Below are 16243 nucleotides of genomic sequence, written 5' to 3'. Positions count from 1 at the left end.
AGTGAACTCCAGGTGAAATTGACTAAGCAATTATGAAGGAAGCAGGAATCCGGGTTTGTCTGGGGAGTCACCCGGAGGCGGCCAGGGTCGCAAAGCACCCGCTAATGAGGGCCGTTTCTGAACCTCCTGGGCTGGGGGGGGGATTTCATTGCTACTCTACTTTCTTCCCAACTATTATGGCTGAATTTGAGGCCTGGCTCTGGCTACTGATGTCACCAGGTCAAAAACCATATCCAATCAGTAGGTCCTTTCTCTTTCCTACAGCCATCAGCAAACACACCTCAACACATCAGAGCTGCGTCTAGACACTGGTGTCTTGACAAAAGCCATGTGACCACTCGACCCCGCCCCCGAACATGACAGCCGCCATCAGACTCCTCCTATTATTAATATGAACCAATCACCCAGCACCTCGGTTATATACAGCAAACACAGATGCCACCTTTCTGCTGAATTAAGACGGCACCACATAGAGAGGGGGCACACTGATAATAGAGGTCGTGAAAACGGGAGGGGAGGGGGGGATCGTGCCCGAGCGGCACACGGAGCGGTTATGTCACCGTTAACCTCTCTAATGTGCTACAGAGGAGCCTGCTGCTATTCAGAGGCGCAACTCATCAAAGTCATTAAAACGACAGTCAGTCATTTTGTGGCACTCCGGATAGGGCGTGCTAGGAACATGTGACACACGGGCGCTCCTGCAACAATTAACTCCCACGCTACAGTTACAGCACACAGAAACACAAGATGGATCTGCTAGGAGGGAGAGATTTTCACCTTTTAAAAATGGGCCACATTTACTGGCGATGTCTGAAAGAAAAAATTTACCCCATCGGGTCCAAGTGACTATAGTGATGAATTGATGTATGTATCGTTCTGTGGATCAATATTTTAGCATTGGTTGGAAAAAAGGTTATTCACCAAGGAGGAACCGGCAAAAGACGTCATTAATTTTTACAAAATTTAATTTCGAGAAAGGTGTTCTTAAAACTTTGTTTCCATGGTATGTTTGGGGTGGAGGGTTACACACATTATTAGGGTTGCTGGAATACAACAGGAGAGGGATGGCGTGTACAGAGAAAGAAGATTCCAACACCAGCATCCACAGGACTGAAGAGACCTGTCCCCCACACACTGGTATAGCAGCCCTCGCAAATCTGTACGCAGCTTCATCATCATACCATGAAAGAAACAGTAAACAGGAGGAAACATTAGAACAGTGGTTCCCAAAGGTATCGCAGGGGGGGCGCGGAGGTTGTTGGAAGTAAAACATGCGCACGTCGGTGGTGTACTGTTTGAAATTGCTAACTACTGGCGATCGACCGCTATCGCGGCATCAACCCCCCCCCCCCCCCCCCCCCCCCCCCCCCCGCTCAACAACCTACGATCCCCCCCCCCCCCCCCCCCCCCCCGCTCAACAACTTACTGGGCCCTAAATGGTCAACTGATCATTTAGGGCCCGGTAACTTAGGCTGGTGAGTTTGTAACACACATCACATACTTGAAATGGTACCACAGGCCTGTACCACCTTCGGTCATGTTGGTTTAGAGCACCGTTTCTCAAAGTGTGGGGCGCATGGGTATTGCAGGTGGGGCGCAAGCAATTGGAAGAAATGAACCTTTTTAAGCCTGTCGTTTTAATGCCTGTTCGTTTTGCATAAGCCCTGGATATTTAAAATGTCTGCGGAACAGTGTGAACCAGGGCTAGATTTGGCTCTTTAATGAATTTGTACCAGTCAAATTACTTTCGCCCCCCCGTCAACAAATTACGTTCGCCACCCCCCACGTCAACAAATCACGATCAACCATATGTATTTTATTACCATTTTATTTGGGTGATATGGGACAGGTGGGGCATGGAATTTCCCCTTCTTCTGAGGTGGGGAATGATAGAAAAAGTTTGAGAACCACTGGTTTAGAGTAACCGCCATCATATCCATGTATTAGTGTATACTCCTAATACATAGGCTACAGCTCTGTTTCACAATACCATAGTCAGCTGGATAGGCCCACTGACACGTTGCTGGACTAACAGCTCTGCATCATTTATCTTCTTGCTACTTTCTTGACGTCTGCCTCGCTAGTAATCTGGCTCCTATGGCAACAAAAAAAAAAAGGATTGATAAATTAAATCAGCCCTTCCAAAACAATGCCATTTATATACAGTGACCAAATCTTCATTAAAACAAAACCCGAATGGGGGAAAATGCAGATTCAGTTCAAAACAGTCGACTATTTTCATAACTCATGGCATTTCAGATGTTAACAAGCAATGTTAGTGTCAGACGGTACTGGTGCGGAATGGCCTCACAACCACACACAGGCGGCAACGGACACGCTAGTCGCACGGGCAGGTGACGGCGGGAGAGAAACCTGCTATGTTGTGTGCTGCTGCCATTCCATGGCATAAAATGGCTGCCATGCAAAAAGGGGATTTCAGTCGAGGGCGGAAACCTTCTGTTACCATGGTGAAGATAACAAAAGCAGCGGACTTAATAAAGCGGATTTAGACCTCTGTATGAATTAGTGACAGAGATATTGAAGAGTGTGACTGCAGGCATTGAGGCATTCTTATTCACAAACAGGGCTTTAGACACACCGAGTCAAACAGGGCTTTTCTCCATAGACACTTTCACCTATAGACATTTATTCAAACAGGGCTTTAGACAGAAATTCAAATAGGGCTGTCCTCTATAGACACTTTAGACTGTAGATACACTCATTCAACTAGGGCTGTCCTCTATAGACACTTTAGTATATAGACACACTAGTTCAAATAGGGCTGTCCTTTATAGATATGGTAATTCAGTGATAACACTGTCTAAATGTTTCTGAGACTAGTACACTGTATGAAGTTGAAGACTTAAGTAAAGCTGATTTTACACCCCCCCCCCCCCTCCCCCCGTTTATGCCGTTAAACCCAAAGACTCCAAAAACGGTCAAAAGTGCGTTAAAAGGCCTGAAAAAACAGCTGTGATAATTGAAGGGGATGTGGATACTTAGACCTTATCTCCACATGAAGGAGAAACAGTCTGTCCCCATCCACACAGCCTCTCTAGGAGCAAATACACAGCGATGCTACAGGTAGTTTTGCGTTAATGACTCAATAATCCTTACCCATCAACAGTACCCTTCTGCCACGCAAACAGAAACATGCAATTACACTGACACAACATCTGGCAGGACTCCATCCCACCTATGTACACACTGTTCTCCACCATAAAATACACAAACATTTTTGATTTGGCCAGGTGACATAGCAGTGGCCTCTGGCTATATAATTAAAACACGTCTATATTCAAAAGCAAACAATATATTTTGCGGCGAGGAAATACAAACACGTTTTAATAAAGTGACCGACCCTCCCAGAGGGAATGCAAGTGAGTCTGGGTTTAATAAAGCCCGCTGCACTGATTAAACACACTAACCCCGCATCCTGCTTTTGACACCAGATTGCGTGTGGAATGGAATTTTTGTTGGTCGTAGCCCGAGTGGGATGGTAATTGGTATGCTGGAAAACTGTAATGGTATTTTTATTTGAAGGATTTAGAGTTCACGTTAACAATCTGATTAGGATTCAACAGAGAAATTACCAGGAGAACTGAACAGCATTAATGTAGGTCTAAATTTATGTCCCTGGTAAAATGAGAATGCTATTGAATATGTTAGAGATTGATGTGTTGGTTTTTAACCTGGATTTGCTGGGTCATTTTAAATAAATAATACAGTTTTTAATGCAGTTTTTTGGTGGTGGTGGTGGTGGTGGTGCAGGAGGGGGGGTTATTACCAAGATGCATTATGGGAAATGTTTTTGCATCACAGTGTTTCATGCATGGGTGAGTATGTAGGTGGGAGTAATATTTTTCTCCATTAAAAAGAGGTCACACTTACAAAAATTCTTATGAACCATTGGGAAATCAGGTTTAGTGGAACAAAAGTGATGCATTTTGTCATTTGACAAAACATGGAACAAAGTTTCATCTTTCGATGGGAGACCAGTCACTGAGCTGAGAAAGGCGACCCATTGGGGAATGTTAGGATCACAAAAGAGAAGAAAGCTATCCCAAGAGAAACAAAAGCAAACAGATCCTCAACTCAGATCTGCAGTGCTTTTCAGACAGGCCAATGAGCTTCCAGAGGAGTCCTACTGATCCAAATCAGATCTCACTGTTTTATGAAGCGGTGGGTTTAAAGGTGCCAAACACAAATCTTATTACGTGAAAGAAAACTGCTCATCGCAACACAGAATGACGGAGGTCTTACCAAACGCCGCATCCAGACACGAACCTTAGACGCGAGCTTCACCGGTTAGATCAGCTGATGTCTGAAAATGAGTGTGTGGCCATGTGACGCCTTTTATTTTTAGCACACAGAATGGCATATAGCCAGCAATAAAGTCGTGTCCAAAGACGTTCGAGCACCACCTGTGGGCGACGCAGACAGACAAAGAAGAAGGAGAAAAGACGAGGAAGGAGCGCATGGAATTATCAGGGTGGAGAATCTCATCATGGGGTGCAAGTACAAGACAGTGGCCCCCCACATCAGGGGCCCCCACGCCAGGGGCATCCAGGTCAGGGGCTCACTGCTGAGAAACGTGCGCTTCGTCAAGCCGAACCTTACCAAAAAGTCCATCTCTGCGTCCTTTTACTACCGACACACCAAAATACCGCCAAATAACCCCACACACACACACACACGCACGCACACACACACACACACACACGCACACGCACGCACACACACACACACACACACACAGGTGGAGGGATTCAACTGCAAAGCAATCTGGCTAACGGTGTCCAGAAAAGGATACCGACTGTCCATTTCATTCACAAAGACAAAACAAGGTCACCCAGACGTGCACGCCCACCAGCCACCCCCATTCTCCGAACACATCACGAACCTGAAAAATAAATACTTCTAAAAGGTCACAACTTAAAAGCAAAAGGAGGAATTTGTTTCCCCTCATGCAAGCAAAGCGTGGCTTTAGATACAAATCTGAAATCCATTATGTGAAGGCCACAGACCACAGAGGGAACACGGTGTACATCAACTTCCTTTTAAAGATCTTGGTGAAAATGAAATGGATTTAGAAACTAATACTTAATAGAGCACTGCACCTGGCCATTGAGCAGATTCTATAAAACCTTGAGTCACTTGTTGCTTGAGGCTGTTGTCTGCCTGGGTTTGCACTTTAACTGTTTTGGGATGGTTTGCAGGCCCTCCGGATGGGGCCGGATGGGGCCGTAACGGCGGTGAGCGCTGATGGCCCGCATAAAGAGTTTATGGTACAACATCAGCATAAATTAGCCTTGTTATAACCGCACATGGTTCTCTGCATTTAATATCTGCTAGCGCCCTGCTCAGACAAGAGTTATGCAAACAACCCCACCACCATAAAAAAAAAACAACAAAACAGATTTATGGACCTAAATAAAAGTGACAGTATTTTAGGTGTGAGCGGATGGGCTGATGGGAGCGGAGAAGGGGTTGGAGTGAGAGGGGGTGGGGTTGGAATGAGAGGGGGTGGGGTTGGAGTGAGAGGGGGTGGGGTTGGAGTGAGAGGGGGTGGGGTTGGTGTGAGAGGTGGAGGGGTTGGAGTGAGAGGTGGAGGGGTTGGTGTGAGCGGTGGAGGGGTTGGAGTGAGAGGTGGAGGGGTTGGTGTGAGTGGTGGAGGGGTTGGTGTGAGTGGTGGAGGGGTTGGAGTGAGAGGTGGAGGGGTTGGAGTGAGAGGTGGAGGGGTTGGAGTGAGAGGGTGTGGGGTTGGAGTGAGAGGTGGAGGGGTTGGTGTGAGAGGTGGAGGGGTTGGAGTGAGAGGTGGAGGGGTTGGAGTGAGAGGGTGTGGGGTTGGTGTGAGCGGTGGAGGGGTTGGAGTGAGAGGGGGGGGGGGGGGGGGTTGGAGTGAGAGGTGGAGGGGTTGGAGTGAGAGGTGGAGGGGTTGGAGTGAGAGGTGGAGGGGTTGGAGTGAGCGGTGGAGGGGTTGGAGTGAGAGGGGGGGGGGGTTGGAGTGAGAGGTGGTGGGGTTGGTGTGAGAGGGGGGGGTTAGGTTGAGAGGTGGGGAAGGGGTTGGGGTGGGCAGGGACTTCCATGCAGCCATCAATAACGCTCCAGTTCAGGCTGACAACATAAACATCCACGCCTACTGCTCCAGGTCGTGCCGTATAGGGAGAGTCAAGGATGACCTTTGACCCTGATCATGCAGACAGGGAGAGATGCTAAAGACCTCATGCACCTGTGCTGCATCGAGTTCTCCTGAATTATGGACAGCTGACGGCAAAAAAATTGGCGCGGCACCTTCGCAGTACACGACAAGGTTAGACATGCCCTTCCCTCTTTAATGGGGACAGTGTATTCCAACAGCGCTCTGAACCGCAAGGTCACTCAGTCTTCTGGGTTACGGCACGCGCCGTTTAAGTCTCCAGTACAGCACAATGCCAAACACTGAGCGGGGTGCATATGTCAGAACACGATGCTGTGAACCAAGATTTAATGTGCAACATGCACCAATAATACAATCATTTTTTCCGACTGCAGAACATGGTTGTTCTTAGCTAAACATACATGTGCTGTACGTTTCTTACTCTGTGTGATCAACAAAGCCATGTTCGTTTCAATGGGTTTGTATGGTTTGTTTTGCACACATCTAACCATTCATACTGGTTGTTGTGTGCAGTAGTCCTGCTCTTACCCCGATTTTCATGAAGTAAAGAGGACGTGAAGCAAGATGACCATCTGATGCCATGTAACGGAGGACGGGGTGAAGTGGGGGGGGTTCGGGCTCAGCTGAAAGGTGCCCTAGGGGCAGTGCAACACACAGTCATCCCTGCTCTTCCTCCTCCTCATCCTCCCCTCATCGGCAGGGGCCGTAGCGGAGTGATGGCAGTGGGGCCCTGTGGCGGAGGGAGGGGAAGAAGAAGCAATACGCAGACACACCAGGAAGAGAGACAGCCGCTCCTGTGAGCTCCAAGCACAATAAAAGCCCTCGAGACACACCCTCCAGCCCACCTCCACACACTGCAACTGTAAACTATGCTAAACGCAATACATTTCATGTATCTAAGAATAACAGCAAGTACACTTGCACTGTAGAATTACAGGTGGCCTTCATTCTCATGCCGAGTTCCATTGTTTTCAGTCTGGTTTGTTTGTAGTTGGAAATTCAAGGTGACTTCATGGGACAATCAGTCTGGCCACACCCTTGTGCGTATGGACGGGAGTGCTAATGCTGTCTATTGTGGGTCTTTTCTCACTGGGAGGACAGAAATAAACACATAGAGGAAACAAAGGCAGGCATGCAGAGGGAACGGACCGCAGCCTCAGAGATGGCCAGCATGGCCCCAATATGGAGTAGCACCGGTTAACACACTGCTACACGGTGGGTAGGCAGACTGCTCAGAAAATCCACATGCATTATGGGATGCAAATCAGCACCGCCCTTTTCAGGGCTGTCCGTCAGAAGGTCACGATGTCGGAGGTTGTAATACAATTAGCAATCAAGGACAATTCAACCAGGCGTTAGGGCATGAATGCATTTCTTTTATGTCGCTGTTTCTGGATCAGATATGGAATCCGATCCTGGCTCCAGATACCAGCGCACTAACAATTCTAGTGTCTTGACCGCTATAACATACGCATCCTCCTACTTAGCTCATAAAGGGACTGTTCATTCGCTGACGAATTGAATCAGGTGTGCTGTGAGCATATGGGTGTTACTGAAACGGGCAGTAGGAGGGTGGTTGATGACCAGTATGGAGAAACACTGCTTCAGGGATTATGGGAGTCTGAGTACTAAATAAAAACTGCGTGTGTACCTCTGAGCCCTTAAGAACAAATCAAGTGGAACTGGCGCTGCGTTCAGCTCTGGGAGACGCCTTGCGAGAAGCCTAATGATTAACTGGCGGTTTACACGTGGTGGAAAATAACGACTTTTATATCTAATCAAAGGACCCTGAGCACCTCCGAGGCACAGCTGTCTGGCACAGCCGTGGCGAGGACTCGCGCCCAGCCGGGGGCAGGGTAGTCGCACCGGCACCTCCCACACTGCAGCGCGCTGTCGTCATATGTGAAGACCAGTGTCTGTAGCCTCAGACTGCTCATTAGAGGCCAATTATAAAAATGCACCTGAATTTACTAAACATGTCAGGAACATGAAGGGATCTAAAAAAAAATGACTTAACATCTGAACTGGTACTCAATTAAGCAAAAAGGTGAGGGAGAGAGATGTGCGTTTTGCAAATAGCCTATATAGCATGTGCATGGACTGTTGCTTGGAGTTAGTTTAATTACTCGACATGGGAACACGACACGTTTGACTTTAGAAATTAAACTGGCCGTACTTAGGTGCAATTTTTCAGATCAAATGCATTTGTGGTTAAAGTAATGTAATGAAGCCAGAGCAAGACATTCAATGTATAATTAATGATTAAAGTAATTAAATAAATAAAAAAGTATATAAAAGGGGTTGAAAATTTGAGGCTTCGTACTAATTAACCATAAGATTGCGAGTCAAACCAGCCTTTCCTGTTTTACAAGGTGGATTACACGGTGTGTAATATCTGCATTCCGTTTGAAAGGAAAGCCCTCCGAGAGTAATTAACACATTTTTTGTGGGCTTGCCTTGAAGGTGGGACTTAGTAAATTGCATGCGTAATTAGTACGAGCGCTGTTTGTGTCAGCAGGAAGTGCCTTCACTTACCATTAGTTAGCCGCTGTGTAACATACTGGAGTAGAGCATTAGCAGTGACAACAGGTCAGAGGTCACTTTGGGTATGTGTAGGTCGTTAATCAGATGTGATGATCCATGATGATCTACACTGTATGCTTCATTAAAGATGAACATATTTATATGTAAAAGAAGAAAAATGGGATAAACCTTTTTGTGTTGATGTACTGGTCAAGTACAACAACCAGTCATACATTCCAGTTTTGCGGAAGTTAGTAAACATTAATGTTTACTCTATGTCACTATGGTTACTTCATTTGGGTTATGGCAAGAATTGAAAAGGTAACTGAGACCCCCAGGGCTCCACTCCCCTCTTCTACAATATGAGCGTCGCACTCTTTCCTTAAAATGGGTTTCAGATATCTGATGAGTCACAGGACTGCAAGTCATTAAGAATATGATGATTTTTTGCCATTGACCATCATTCAGTGTTTGAGGTCAATGGGGACTAGTGCTGATAGGGGAAGAAAGAATCAACAGACCATACAGTCTAAACAATGCTGTTCTTTTGTCTAAAACCTGCAATGTGGGTTGCATACAAGGACTAGAGAGAGATATCTGATGCAAGTTCCCTTCCAGTCCACCCAGAATCCACTCTGTGTTCAGCATATGCTGGATGTTTTATCTTGACATTAAAAGTTTGCGCATGTGGTCTTGTGGACACTCTGGAAAACCCAGCGACCTTGAAGAGAGGAGCCTGCTCCCAGGCAGATCTGGCATTCGCTCTGCTGTCTCCGTCTTCACGCTGATCGCACTTGGGGCCAGACATCGGCCAGCTTTTGTTCCACTTTGGCTTCCCCGGATAGACAGACGGGTGGTCTGCACTGCTTTTTAAAACAGATTTTACTCTTTTTAAAGATCTTATTCTCTGTCAGTTGCCAGGTTTTGTTTTCTTTGTGCCACAGGGTGTTCATTAGGGAGCGCTAACCTGTGCATTTTTGCTCATAATGCCGGATTATTTCTAACGATGACTGCAGACCACCCAAAGCACATGGCACAAATAAAATTCAAGCCTCCAGCCATGTGAAAGCGCCATTGCCTTTCAGTATTTTTTGCTACATTTGAAGACAATGTAAATAAATGTATATTTCACAGGTGATTTTTTTTTATCTTTCTGGAGAATTCTGCAATTTTTAAGTGTCCAACAAATTTTAGTAAACACAACTTTGTTTGTGGCACAACTCTTGCAAGGAAGTGCTGACAGGAGATTAACGTTATGTACGGCAAAGTTTCATTTATTTTTAAAGAAATGTGGCCAAACTGAAGCAAAAACCTGCCAAAAAAGAGACAAGTATGGGACAGGCACAAACTGGAACGTCTCTGCTGGGGAGGAGAGAAGACGCCACACCCTCCTCCTAGGAGTCTGCTGGAGAAGAGAACTAATTGAGACAACTCCATGAGTACCTTGACACGAGTAAGATGGCGCTCTCAATACAAACACGCCGACTATGAACCCAAGTACAAAGACAAAACACTGAAAGGCTTCTGCTCCAAACTTTCAGTAGTGTCAATTACTGATACAAATCCAACTCGAACTGCGATGTGGAAATTCAACTCAAAAAGCTTTGATCTCCGACTTTCAAAATTGGAGAATTCAGAATAATTCAGGGATTGTTGCCTAGAACAAAGAACAAGAAAATGGCTATGCTAGCAATTTCTTTCAGTAAAACATTTTACGAAGAGTTACACTCTTTCCTCAGATGCCCTTGAGTTTACTTTGTGCTCCAAGAAAAAAACTTAGCATGCCAGTGTTCCCCAACAGATCACGTCAAGTCACAAAATAAATGACATCACCAACGCCACTTCTTCACATAAAGCCCTTTACTGGGGCTGATGCTGACTGTGACCCTTGTCAGATTTCAGGCAGTGACACCATCAGTGTAGGTTGTAGTGGTGGCAGGGGAGCGTGTCATACAAGCCAGACTGGGAAAGCAAGAAGAGGCTCAAAAGCTCCCTGTCAAGGATGAGGCATTATGGGTAAATATGGTTGAACCTTTATACAAGAGCAGGAAACGTAAAAATATCCTGAATGGCCCTTCTTAGTGAGGCTTGAGTGCATATAGCCCATCTGCCCATCTGACCTGTCCAGTCCTAGCTCCGCCATCATCGATCTCTTACCTCAGTCATCAAGAGCAGGGGGCAGAACCCGGTGATCAGGCCTTACCCCCCCTCCCCGCCCCCAGCTGGGTTTCCAGGGCTCCAGGAGCAGCGTTCCTTCAGAAAAGGCAGTTCGCCAGGAACTGCAGAGGTCATAGCGGGCAAAAGGCGGGAAAGAATCAACAGGGAGGAGGAGGGGAGTGGCTGGCACATCCGGGTGACCTGGGAGCCGCTTCTGTCTGGTTCCTCCAGCCAAGACACTTGTTCCATGAGAGAAACAGGACAAGGAGGAGGATGAAGGGTTTTGGCTGGACAAAGGCTTTGGCAACACCCAGACATCTGCAGGAGACTCTCATCTCACTCCGCCAGGCACACGCAGCAGACCTCCAGGAAGTCAAACAGAAGCCGCAGGACCGGTCGAAACCTCTGCCCATCGCAGCAAGCAAAAAGCCCAGTCCTGAGAGGCGCCTGCTAGGTGCCTTTGCTGCCAGTGTAATCACTGCACACCCGGCCCAGAAAGCCGAGCTGGGGCTTGGAACGGCACAGGCCGACATCACTCAAACGGAGCACAAATGTCAGAACAATCCACTCTCCATATATACTTCCTGTAGCCTCAGGATTCTCTCAACCCTTGGCTTGTCTGCAGTGTTTCCCTCTCGCTTGGTCTGAGGAACCTGTTTGGGAAAACATCTCTGCTCCTCCGCGGATCCACCAATCCTGGCTTCCATACAATGGAACATGGGGTGGTGGGGGATGTCGACACCGCGTATTCTGCCACCACAAGCGTCAGACGGAGAAGGCGAGAGCAGTGTAATGGCTCTGGCCACGCCACAGCAGGGCGGAGGGAGGTGGAGAAGGTGCTCGTCACACATGGCTAATGAGAATCTAATCGCAGAGGAGAGAGCCAAGCGGACACAGATGGAGGAGCATGGAGTCAGAGCCTTTAACCTCCCCAGCCACGTCTCTCTCAATTACAGCTGTGCCCCTGGCTAGCGCTTTGTTTCAGAGGACGCCTGTGGGTTTTGTTTTGTTGTTTTTATTTTTAAATCCATGATTCATCTGACCGGCTCCTTTTGTTTTCTTTTCTTTCTTGAAATCCAGATTGAAGTTATGCGAGCTGGAGACAAAAGCGCGGATGATTGCGCAGAAATACAGAACGTGAATGCAACTGGTTGGGGAACCACGTGGTAAACAGCAGATGAAGCCGTAATCAGGGCCTTGCAAAATCCCGCTGGCGTGTATCACGTCTGTGCAGCACACTGGCACTGTGGCAGAGATGGAGCTGTTCACTAGTGCTGGACGACCCAACGCAGCAGTTCCACCAAACTGTGAGCTCCAATAGGAGAAGCCTTGAGGTCCTGAAGCTGCAAGGTGCAAGCAACTATTCACCAGACTGTCTCACCAGAAGATCCTTTACATATACACACAGACAGAGAGGAAAAAGGGAGAGAGAGAGGCAGAAGATATTTCCAGCATTTACATGTCTACATCTTGGACAGGATCTGATGCACAGGTTGACTCCTGTAAGGCTGAGACAAGCCTGCAAGGCAGCAAAGGCATTGCTGAATGCAAAACTGTGGTTAGACATGAAGGACGTCTCCTCCTGCAGGACATCTCTATAGGTTTATACACACACATACGGAAACTTAGGAGCAGATTTACTGTCTGACCAAAGCCTGTATACATGGATGGATGGATACATACACACACACACACACACACACACACACACACACACACACACACATACATACACACACACACACACACACACACAATGTGACTTACCAGTTCTAAAAGCAGATCTCTTCTGCAAAACCCTGTACCTCCACAAGGCACCAAAACTGAGCTGCAAATACAAGAAATTAATTGAAACCTCAATTACTCATGCATTCAGCTGCCCCCTCCTCCTTTAATTGAAGGAGTATGTTGTGGGGTGGTGGAGAACAATACTGACTATATGAAATAAAATCCATTACAGATAGCAATATGCTGTCTGACGCTAATAAACACAATGCAACAGAGCAATATTAAATGCCACTTTGAAGAAAATTCATGACGCTCATGAAATAAATATTCACTGTGGCAGAATACCTCACCAAAGCTAAAAAAAAAACAAGTTTAATATTGTTCCATCTCCGCAGTCTTGATATGGATCTTAATTGAAACTCATCATACATGCCACAGAGTCCAACAGGATGTTCAGCAGGGGCTTGTCCATTAAAGCTCACATACCTCCAATTAACTTGTGATTACGGGTCTGGGGGAGGAGTTTTGGGGGTAGGGGTGGAGATTAGGGGAGGGGGCTGGGCTTTCAGAGCCATCAACACTTTTCAATGGGGCGAGGGCCATCCATTATGCGCAGACACCACTTCCACCTCACTCTTCCCTAATGATCTGCTGGCAACACCGACTTCCTCCAGCCCCTTCCGTCCCAGACACACACGCACTACATCTTCCTCACAGATGTCACATACATGCTGTATGCCCTCCATCTCTCTCTCTCTCTCTCTCTCTCTCTCTCTCTCTCTCTCACTCACACACACACGTGCACACACCCACGATTCGACGGATTGGACACGGTGCCCAGGTGACAGGTGTGTTCTAGAATAAAGTGTACATGGCTGAGTTTGTCAGAGGGGGGGGTCTGAGTCTCCACAATGCAGCTGGGCATTCCACTAATCAGGGAGCACAGAAGCCCGTGGGTGTGGCCCAGGGGTGTGGCTTATGCCTCCTGCCAGTCCCACTGAGCTCAGGAGCTGGCGGGGAAAGTCCACACCGTGAAGTACAGCACACCATTCTTCATGCACAGCGCTGTCCTACACGGCCCTAAAAGCACCGAGCTTATCTGTAGCTTTACACACCTGAGTAATCCTCCCCCCTCCCCTCCATCATCTGTTCCACTCCATCCACTCCTCTACATCCTGCCCTTCTACTTGCACACATCATTTTGCTCACTCTTTCAAGACCACAGGGGGAAGATCGCTCTGTCCCACCCCATTTTGTGACACCACAGCGAACGTGTCCGAGAGGTTGGCGGTCACCGCAGCACCCTTTTCTCGGACAAACTCCAGCCCTCCACACCAGAATCTCAAAATCACTAACCGTTTACGAATCTTCACCTTGCCAGCATGGCTGCACACTGATGCTCGGCTTGAGGTCACTGTAGAAGCCAGGACAGATGGCTGGCAGCATTACCATCGACATTCTTTAATCACAAACAATAACATGCAGCTATCTGGTGTCTGTGATCATTACTAACTGGGAGAGAGAAAGTCTAGTGCAGCATAGTCTCAAAAGGGGCAGGGATGGGGAGGGGCTTGGACAGGGATGGGGAGGGGCTATACCAACATATTCAAGTCAAGTTAAAGCAGTTTTTTCTTCTCAATTGCTTGGGTGTGTGTTAAAGAAGAAGAAAACACAGAGCTGTGTTTGTGTGTCAGTGTGTGTGGGGGCCAGGAGACAAAGCTACACAGCAAGAGAGAGAAAAGGTGTGTGTGTGTGTGTGTGTGTGTGTGTGTGTGTGTGCATGTGTATAAGCTTCTCATAAGAGTGAGCAGAGATCACAGAGTGTGGCCCCGCTAGATGAACTGTCACAGCAAGGCTGGCGCTAATAAAAGGTAAATAAGGTGAGCAGAGCGGGCCGGCCACTCCACCTGGACCCAAGGACGTCGGCAGCCGGGAAGCGGATGCACTCGCAGTGTTTGGATATTGAACTCACCTCACGACGGCCCTGGGCTTGGCGGCAGGGGATATTGGCAAGCCCTCGCTAAAGGTTACATCGAAATGAACATCTGGGAACTGCCACATGGCCGAGATTTTGGAGAAAAGTTCCCCAGGAGTCCGGCACGTCCGCACAGGTTCTGCATTATGAGCTTGGCGGGGTGACTTTGAGAGGGCACGCACCGAGGAATTATTTACCAGCGCGAATTTAAAACTTACAAGACAGGAAGCAGAGAAACGGGCCACGTGCCGCGGAACTAAATAAGCGGCTTTGCGCGCCCGTGCACACACAAGCACACGCGGGAGCACACGCGGGATATGTGATAATGAAGTACAGCGCTGTTCCATCGACGCAAAGCAAATAAATAAATAACCATCACAGTGCCTGATATGAATATACATGAGTTTATGGCAATTAAAAACTTGTCAGAACCACGTCTGAAACAGACAATGACACTGGAGGCTAGAGAGCTATGGGCTATCCATTGGAATGGAGATGTAATTCAGCCGCTGCTCCCCGCACCCCCCCCTCCGTGTGCTCCTCCCCGCCGCTTTATTGGCTCGCTAATTAAACTTCCTTCGTGCTCCCAAACCCAAAAGCTCCAGCAGCGCGGGATGGGAAAACGTGTCTCCACATACAGAGAGACGGAGACACGCCGACGTCCCCCCGCCACTGCTCTCTGGCTGCCGTGGACTGGCCCGATGTTATTCGCCCGCACACAAGAGCGCTGAACAGCTTGCAGAGCGGGATGTAATTAGAAACACTTCGGCAAAAAAAAAAAAAAGTAATCTCCTCGTTGTTTACTCGCTGTTGTTATCTTTTAATTTATGGGCCGCCAGGAAGCACAATAATACATTCATTTTACCAAAGCTGCCCAAAGGAGGTAGAGAGAGAGAGAGAGAGAGAGAGAGAGAGAGAGAGAGAAGGGGGAAATTTAGTAGGCCTACACTCTTCTCACCCACACTCCCTCTTGCTCACTTCTTCCTTTCTCCCTCTCCTTTAACGACCAGGATGTCAGATGATTAGCATGTTAAACGGCTCATCAAGGACTGCCCAAGTCGTCGGAATCTTCCATGTCGTAAAACCAGGCTAAACAAAGATATTCACACCCTCGCCAGCACGCCCACGGTCTCCAAGACGCTGGCAAGACTTGCGGCCCTGCTGCAAGGGGCCCCACCACCTACACTCTCCACATAAATAAAAACAGAACAAATCATTTGGCAGCAAACAAATGCAGAGTGGAGTGAAAGTTTGGATTTTCTTAGCTTCATGGAGACGGTGCCTGAAGTATGACCTTGAGCACGCCTAGCGAGAGTTAAATCACACGTAGGACGACATAAGAAACGAGGACGTGGTTAATTAATGTCGGCTGGTCCCTATGGACTCAACACTATAGGGACGACACTGAGCATGGGATGTACGAAACAACTCCTGAATGAAGAGTTATTAATTGATAAAGCAAAATTGAATATATATATATATATATATATATATATATATATATATATATATATATATATATATATATATATATATATATATACATTCAATTTTATATTATATATTGTGTGCGCCTGTCCTGGAATAATAGCTCAGGCCAAAGCACAGTGTAACTGTGAGGAATGACAGGAAATAGACCAAAAAAAGTTGCACCGAAACACTTCCAAAAATAACATTTGTTTCCTCTTAAAGCCAACAGA

The 16243-nt window shown here is 47.3% G+C and overlaps 1 protein-coding gene across 6 annotated transcripts in view; it reads right to left on the bottom strand.

The window, feature by feature from the left end:
* fhit (fragile histidine triad diadenosine triphosphatase) overlaps positions 1–16243 on the bottom strand; it is a 179708-nt gene that overhangs the window by 139122 nt on the left and 24343 nt on the right. The window contains exon 1 of one of the 6 annotated variants that reach the window (XM_076989203.1): positions 12608–12665. The exons of 3 other annotated variants lie outside the window; for them this stretch is intronic. The gene's annotated coding sequence lies outside the window, so the exon portion shown is untranslated. Of the gene's footprint in view, positions 1–4263; positions 4338–6688; positions 6709–12607; positions 12666–16243 lie in introns of those variants that run through there. 2 more of the 6 variants (XM_076989204.1, XM_076989201.1) reach the window with 2 other exon arrangements.

Source organism: Brachyhypopomus gauderio, unplaced genomic scaffold (assembly GCF_052324685.1).
Source record: "Brachyhypopomus gauderio isolate BG-103 unplaced genomic scaffold, BGAUD_0.2 sc66, whole genome shotgun sequence".
Classification (NCBI taxonomy): Eukaryota; Metazoa; Chordata; class Actinopteri; order Gymnotiformes; family Hypopomidae; genus Brachyhypopomus; species Brachyhypopomus gauderio.
Note: the sequence above shows the minus strand (reverse complement) of the source record. Positions and strands in the feature narration are given on the sequence as shown.